Source organism: Carya illinoinensis, chromosome 10 (assembly GCF_018687715.1).
Source record: "Carya illinoinensis cultivar Pawnee chromosome 10, C.illinoinensisPawnee_v1, whole genome shotgun sequence".
NCBI lineage: Eukaryota > Viridiplantae > Streptophyta > Magnoliopsida > Fagales > Juglandaceae > Carya > Carya illinoinensis.
The window spans coordinates 23,419,219-23,427,500 of NC_056761.1; positions in this window are offsets into that span (position 1 = coordinate 23,419,219).

Here is an 8,282-nt window from a genome sequence, read left to right on the forward strand (position 1 = left end):
TTGGGCACCTGCGTCTTTTGTTGGGCATGAATTGCTTCAGGAACTACTTAGCCAATTATACGAAACTGTTTATTGACCTCGGCCTGAGGGTTCTGAACCACCCTCTTGTTGTCTCCTTTAGGGTTAAGGAGAAAGCTTGACAGGCAATTTTCCTAGGGAAACCATAGAGCGTGATGTGGGTTTTAAATTCTCAAGATGGTCCACAAGATCTTTGGACCCATTGTACATATCTATTTGGGGTACTTTGAATTTTGGTAGGAGCGGCATGGCCATAATCTTTTCACTATATGGAAAATCAGTTTGGTTTAATAGTGTTGAACCCAAGGTTTCAAGTTTCATGTGATTATAAATCTACACATGGATTTTGATGATAACAAATGAATTCAAAGAATAAAGGAGTTTCAAACTCAAGTTGTTCACACAATAGAATCAAGCACATCAAAGAATCAAGCATGAGTAAGAAGGAAACAAGTTCACATTAAAGTCATAGAGTAATGTTGTAAATCTCTTAAAATTCGAAATTAGGATTAATGCTCAAAATTAATATTTTATCATAAAGCATTAAAATAAATTTTCCACATGTGCATGAATTTTTTTGAAAATTAAATTTGAAAATTTTGAAAGATGATTGATTGTCATCTTTTGCATGTGCATGCCTTGATTAAAGGGTTAAATTTTGAAAATATTAAAGATGATTGATTGTCATCTTTCATATGTGCATGTTTTATTTGAATATTTTCAAAAGTGATTGATGCTTTTTTAGACTTATACAAAAGGTAGATGATTTTGTTTGAAAAATTTGAAAAGTAAAGTGTACTCATTTTGTCATATACAAAAAGTAAAAGATTAGGTTTGAATTTTTTGAAAAGGAAAGTGTATTCCTTTTGTCATATGCAAAAAGTAAAAGATTAGGTTTGAATTTTTTGAAAAGGAAAGTGTGCTCATTTTGTCATATGCCAAAAGTAAAAGATTAGGTTTGATTTTTTTGAAAAAGTGAATGATGTTGTCTTTGACAATTGAAAAAGAAGAACCTTTTATTTGAATTTTTTGAAAAAAATGAATGATGTTGTCTTTGACATGTGAATCTTTTTAAATTTGAATATGAAGTCTCATATGCCTATAAATTGATCATTTGAGAGCTTCACATTCACAACACCAAGAGCATACAACATTCATTCAAAACTTTCATTCTCTCTTCTCTAAGCATTGAGTCTTAATCCTTATTCATTTTGAGAGATATAGTTTGCGCTGTATTGTTCTTATTTCACTCATTGAGGAGTGTTTTCTGATAACCTACCCACTATCAGCTTTTGTATCAGAAAAAGGGTGTGTATAACCCTTGTGCATGTAGAAAGTATTCTACACGGGGAATAGCTGAATCAACACGTGTAAGGTGATTGCAAGTGTAGAGGGTGTTCTACACGGATCCTTTGTAACGATGTTGTTCAAAGGTGTAATAAGTTTCTATCTCCACCTGAAGGAGGTTGAATAGTAAATTTGGAAATCCTCAAGGGGTAGCTTGAGGCGAGGACGTAGGCAGTGGGGCCGAACCTCGTTAACATACTGAGTTTGCTTCTCTCTTACCCTTACTCTTTATATTTATTGTTATTTCATATTTTGTTTATATTTTATATTATATATTTGATTTATAATTGTTATTTTTTTAATACAACTCAATTCACCCCCCCTCTTGTGTTAGTCATCTGCGCAACAATTGGTGTCAGAGCTAGTTGACTTGTACTATTCATACAAGCAGATCACTCATGGGAACTCTCGCTTGTGAATGTGTCACCGAAGAAAGACTCTCCGACCATAGGTGACGGTGCACCGGTAGAGACGGTGGCCGGCTAGTCTGGTAGGTACAATTGTTAGGTGACATAGGTGCTGCCTATGATCAGTAACAATTGGTATCAGAGCTAAGAGCTCTATTATAAGATTAACTATCTTTTGAGTTAAGGTCTTATGGCTAACATTGCAGCTTCATTTGGTGAAGGTCAATCTAGCAGTCGGCCTCCACTCTTTTGTGGAGATAATTACTCACTCTGGAAAGTTAGAATGAGAATATTTCTTCAAGCTCAAGGTAGAGAAATCTGGAAATGTATTGTAAATGGACCTTATATTCCAACAAAAGTGGTTGATGGAGTAAAGGTCAAAAAGGAAGAAGAAGAGTTTGATCGTGAAGACGATAGACTTTATACTTTAAATTTAACTGCTATGGAGTTATTATATAATGCTCCTAATGGAAATGAATTTAATAGAATAATGAATTGCGCTACGGCAAAGGAAATTTGGGATAACTTGGAAGTAACTTATAAAGGAACTTCGCAAGTCAAGGAATCAAAAATTTATATTCTTACTCATGAATATGAAATATTTAAGATGAATGATGATGAATCTATTTCTAGTATGCACACTCATTTTACTAACATCATAAACAGCTTGACAGCTATTGGCAAAGTTTATTCCAAGGTAGAGATAGTAAGAAAAATTCTCAACTCTTTACCAAAACGTTAGGAATCAAAAGTTACAGCGATTCTTGAAGCTAGAGACCTCAAGAAGCTCGAAGTCAATGAACTCATCGGGTTACTTATCACCCATGAGTACACATTGAAAAGAGGAGAAGAAGAAGGAAAGCCAAAGAAGAGCTTAGCACTTAAAGTTGTTCCTCATGAAAGTGAAAGTGATGAAGATGAGGAAAATGACGATAAAGATGAAGAAGTTGCGATGATAACAAGAAGAATTCAGAGGTTCTTGAAGAAAAATAGAACTCTTTCGAGGAAATCCTTCAAAAAGTTTTCCAAGAAAGATTCAGGTAAAAATGACACTTTAATTTGTTATAAATGCAATAAACCTGGTCATATCAAGCCAGATTGTCCTCTACTAAAAAAAAATCGAAACAAGGGCAAGAAAGCAATGAAAGCTACATGGGATGATGATTCAAGTAGCTCAGATAGTGAAGCAAGCAATGAAGAATCAGCAAATCTTTGTCTTACGGCTAAAGATGACATTGAGGTAACAAATCTTGATAATATTGAAAATCATTCATATGAAGAATTGCAAAATGTTTTAGAAGAGGTTTATGAGGAATTTGAAAAATTGGGTATCAAATATACTGTTTTGAAAAAAAAAATTTCTTTAACAAATGAAATTGAAATTTTAAGAAAAGAAAGTATCATTTTGAAAGATGAAAATCTTGAATTGAATAAGAAGAAAACCGATTTAGAAAATATTGTTGAAAACTTTACGAATGGAAAAAGAAATTTTGAAAAACTTCTTGGTAGTCAAAGATGTGTTTTTGACAAGGCAGGTTTGGGATATATGCCAAAACAAAAATACAAACCTTATAAAAAATTTTTTGATAATCATTCTACATCAAAGACTAATATTCAAAATTCTTTTCATAAAAATAATTTTGTCAAAAAAGGATATTATTATAATCATTCAAGTTTTTCATATATCACATGCTATTTGTAATTTTTGTAATAGAAATGGTCATAATTATCATACTTGTCCTATTAGAAGAAATCATACAATGACTATTAGGGCCATATGGGTACCTAAAAATCTTGTTTCTTCTAATACTAATAAATAAAGGACCCAAAGAACTTGGGTACCAAGAAAAATCATTTTAATTGTTTTTATAGGTATGCATGAAGTCTTCCACAAGCAAAAACAAATGGTTTTTAGATAGTGGATGTTCAAGACACATGACGGGAGACAAGACTAAGTTTTTGATCTTAGATCTAAAGAAGAAGGACACGTGACATTTGGAGACAACTCGAAAGGGAAGATCGTGGGAATAGGTAAAATTGGTAATGAATCTTCTCTCATAATTGAAAATGTTCTACTTGTTGAAGGTCTAAAATATAATCTTTTGAGTATAAGTCAATTATGTGATAAAAGATTTACAGTTACTTTCAAAATGGATAAATGCATTATTTTGAATGATCATGATTGTAATATTTGTTTTATTGCTTTTAGAAGTAACAATGTTTATACAATCGATTTTGAAGAAATTACCCCACAAGATGCAATTTATTTTTCAGCTCAAAATGACTCTAGTTGGTTATGGCATAGAAGACTAGATCATGCTAACATGAAACTTATTTCCAAAGTTTCAAAAAATGATCTTGTGAGAGGTTTACCAAAAACATATTTTCTTAAAGACAAAATTTGTGATGCATGTCAATTTGGTAAACAAACAAAAACTTCTTTTAAAACTAAGAAACATATTTCCACTATTAGACCATTGCAACTGATACACATGGATCTTTTTGGACCAAATAGAGTTGCAAGTCTAGGAGGAAAATATTATGCATTTGTTATTGTTGATGATTTCTCTAGATATACTTGGGTTATCTTTCTTTCTCATAAAGATGAGGCACATAATGCCTTTACCAAGTTATACAAGAGAATTCAAAATGAAAAGGGCTATACTATTTCAAGTATCCGAAGTGATAGGGGAAAAGAGTTTCTTAATAAAAATATTGAAACATTTTGTGATGAAAACGGTTTTGTGCATAATTTTTCTGCTCCTCGAACTCCTCAACAAAATGGGGTAGTAGAGAGGAAAAATAGATCTCTTCAAGAGATGGCAAGAACAATGCTCAATGAGAACAACTTGCCTAGTTATTTTTGGGCCGAAGCGGTAAGTACTGCATGTTATGTTATAAATAGAGTTATGCTACGGTCTAAGTTAGATAAAACCCCCTATGAGCTTTGGAATGAGAAAAAACCCAACATTAGTTACTTTCATGTATTTGGATCCAAATGTTTTATTTTGAATGATAGGGATAATTTAGGCAAATTTGACGCAAAATTTGATGAAGGTATCTTTCTTGGATATTCTACTAATAGTAAAGCTTATAGAGTATTCAATAAAAAGACTTTGACTGTACAAGAATCTATGCATGTAGTATTTGATAAATCTAATTCTTCACTCTCCAAGAAATCTATTGATGAAGAAACAAGAGGTATAAATAATACGGAAAGTCTCAGTCTCAACAAAGAGAAAACAATAGAGGAAGTTCAACATGGAGCCATCAGGAAAGATCATCAAAATTTAATACAAGATGCAACCAAACAGTGAAAATTTGTGAAAGATCATCCAGTGGAACAAATTTTGGGAGAACTTTCACAAGGTGTAAGTACTCGATCATTTCTTAGAAATATTTGCAATCATACTGCTTTTCTATATCAAATTGAACCCAAAAATATTAATGACGCACTTCTTGATGAATCTTGGATTCTAGCTATGCAAGAAGAGTTGAATCAATTTGAAAGAAATGATGTTTGGACATTTGTTCCTAGACCCAAAAATCATACTATTATTAGAACAAAATGGGTTTTTAGAAACAAGAAAGATGAGTCAAGAGTCATTACTAGAAATAAGGTTCGACTTGTAGCCCAAGGTTTTAATTAAGAAGAAGGAATCGATTATGATGAGACATATGCACCTGTCGCAAGATTAGAAGCTATTCGAATGCTACTTGCATATGCTTGTTATAAAGATTTCAAACTTTTTCAAATGGATGTTAAAAGTGCTTTCTTAAATGGTTTTATAAATGAAGAGGTATATGTTGAGCAACCTCCAGGTTTTGAAAATCATATTTCCCCAAATTATGTTTTCAAACTTACAAAAGCACTATATGGACTTAAACAAGCTCCTAGAGCTTGGTACGAAAGATTTAGTGGTTTCTTGATTGAAAAAGATTTTTCAAGAGGAAAAATCGATACAACTCTTTTCATTAAATATGAAAATGATGATATTCTTTTGATTCAGATTTATGTTGATGATATAATATTTGGTGCTACTAATGAAAATATGTGTCAAGTTTTTGCTAAGACTATGCAGGAAGAATTTGAGATGAGCATGATGGGAGAACTTACATTCTTTCTCGGATTGCAAATTAAGCAAGCAAAAAGTGGGACATTCATCAATCAATCAAAATATATTAAGGAATTACTGAAGAAGTTTAGGATGGAAAATGCTAAGGAAATTGGAACACCAATAAGCTCATCAACTAAACTTGATAAAGATGAATCCGGTATGCCAGTTGACTCGAAGATATATCGAGGTATGATTGGTAGCTTATTATATTTAACAGCCAGTAGACCAGATATTATGTTTAGTGTGTGCTTATGTGCACGCTTTCAATCATCTCCAAAAGAATCACATTTAATTACAGTTAAGCGCATTCTTAGATATCTTAGTGGTACAATTAACCTAGGGTTATGGGACCCTAAGCACACATCTTTCGATCTAATCAGCTACATAGATGCAGATTATGCTGGCTGTAAAATAGATCGAAAAAGCACTAGTGGAGCATGTCATTTCTTAGGTCATGTACTAGTTTCCTGGTTTAGTAAAAAATAAAATTATGTTGCACTATCTACTGCTGAGACAGAATATGTTGTTGCGGATAGTTGTTGTGCTCAAGTTCTCTACATGAAGCAACAACTTGAAGATTTTAAACTCATGTATAATCACCTTCCAGTCAAATATGATAATACAAGTGCTATAAATCTTTCAAAGAACCCAATACAACATTTTAGAACTAAGCATATTGAAATAAGGTATCATTTTCTTCGAGATCATGTGCAGAAAAGCGATATAATATTAGAGTTCACAAACACACACGATCAGTTAGCAGATATTTTCACAAAACCTTTACCAGAAGATAGATTATGTATGATCAGAAGAGAAATAGGTATGATGCATGCTATGAATATCTCTTAAAAGATAGTCCAGAGTCAATAAAAATAGAGATATTGATGGCTTGCAAAATTTCATATTGCAGATTTTACAAGTTCGCTCGAGCGGAGGCTTTTGGCCGCTCGAGCGAATTCAGGCAGATTCAAACGCTCGACTGCCGCTCGACAGGGAGCTCGAGCAGGTTGCTGAAAAACGAAGATCGCTCGAGCGGAGACATTGGCCGCTCGAGCGAAATCAGGCAGAGTCGAACGCTCGATGTGCGCTCGATAGGCCGCTCGAGCGAAATCAGGCAAAGTCGAACGCTCGACGCGCGCTCGACAACCCGCTCGAGCAAACATCGTATTTTGACAGATTTTAGGTTTTCCGCCGTGGGACCATATAAAAGGCCATTCTTCACTCTAGAGCCGCGGTTTTTGACTGGAGAACACTCTTTGGGAGAGAAAAACATAGCTAGAGGGATTCAAATCATTTGTTTTGGAGACGGAATTCCAATTTATTGCACGTACGTTGGATTCATACACGAGCACGGACGGGAGAAAGGCGTTGAATCGTTCTCTTGAGCTTTTGACGACCAGTTGAGGCTGCAAGGAGGATTTTTCAGTGTTTATTTTCTTCTTCCCATCTTCTCAGAACAATTATGGTGAATTCGTTTATGTTGAATTCCAATTCTAGTATGAGCTAAATTTTCTTCTTTCTAGGAAAACGATGTAACCTAATTCCGAACTATGCTTGTTTGTCCATGCTAATTTAATGCAATTCTCTCTTTGTTTATCTGATTTATTCTGAGTTTAATGCTTCTAATTAACTGGCCATTGATTAGATGATTATTAATCTTGTGATTTGCTATCGAAAGAGGGAATCATAGGGTAGATCTTGGATATTTCAGCATAGGTAAGTATAGAGATCGAAAGACTTGTATGAACCTGTGTAGTAATTAAATCATTGGTCTTATTGCGTTCTTGATTATTTAATTTGCATACTCTTGTGTGAATTGATAAACTAGAATCACTTCCAATTGACTATCGAAAGAGGCTTTTGGATGAATTAGAGATTTGCTAATAGACAAAAGAGGTTTAAGTTAAATTAACTGGATGAGAAAAGCATAGTGAAGAATTATGGTGAAATCGATTTCCTAGAAGGTTTCTTCCCCATTGAATTTGATCTTTGAAAGTCAGTTTTATTTTCTTTGCTTATTTCTCTTTGAGTTGATCTAAGTTTATTTGCAACTACAAAAACCTTAGCGATTCCTCTAGATAAAATTGAGATTAGTAAAATTTTGGTATTTGGCAAGAGTAAGGTACCAATCCCTGAGGACGATACTCTACTTATTACTTTACTATAAAACTACGATACTGTGCACTTGCAGTTTTGCACCGGTCAAGTTTTTGGCGCCGTTGCCGGGGATTAGTTTATTCTTATTTTTTTTGTCAATATCGATACAAAGTAATCTTGGTTTTAATTTAGAACTTTGTTTTAATTTGTTCTACAGGTGTGTTTCTGACATTGGATGCGTCGTACTAGATCTCGTGACATTATTCCTGTTGATCCGGAGATTGAAAGAACTCTT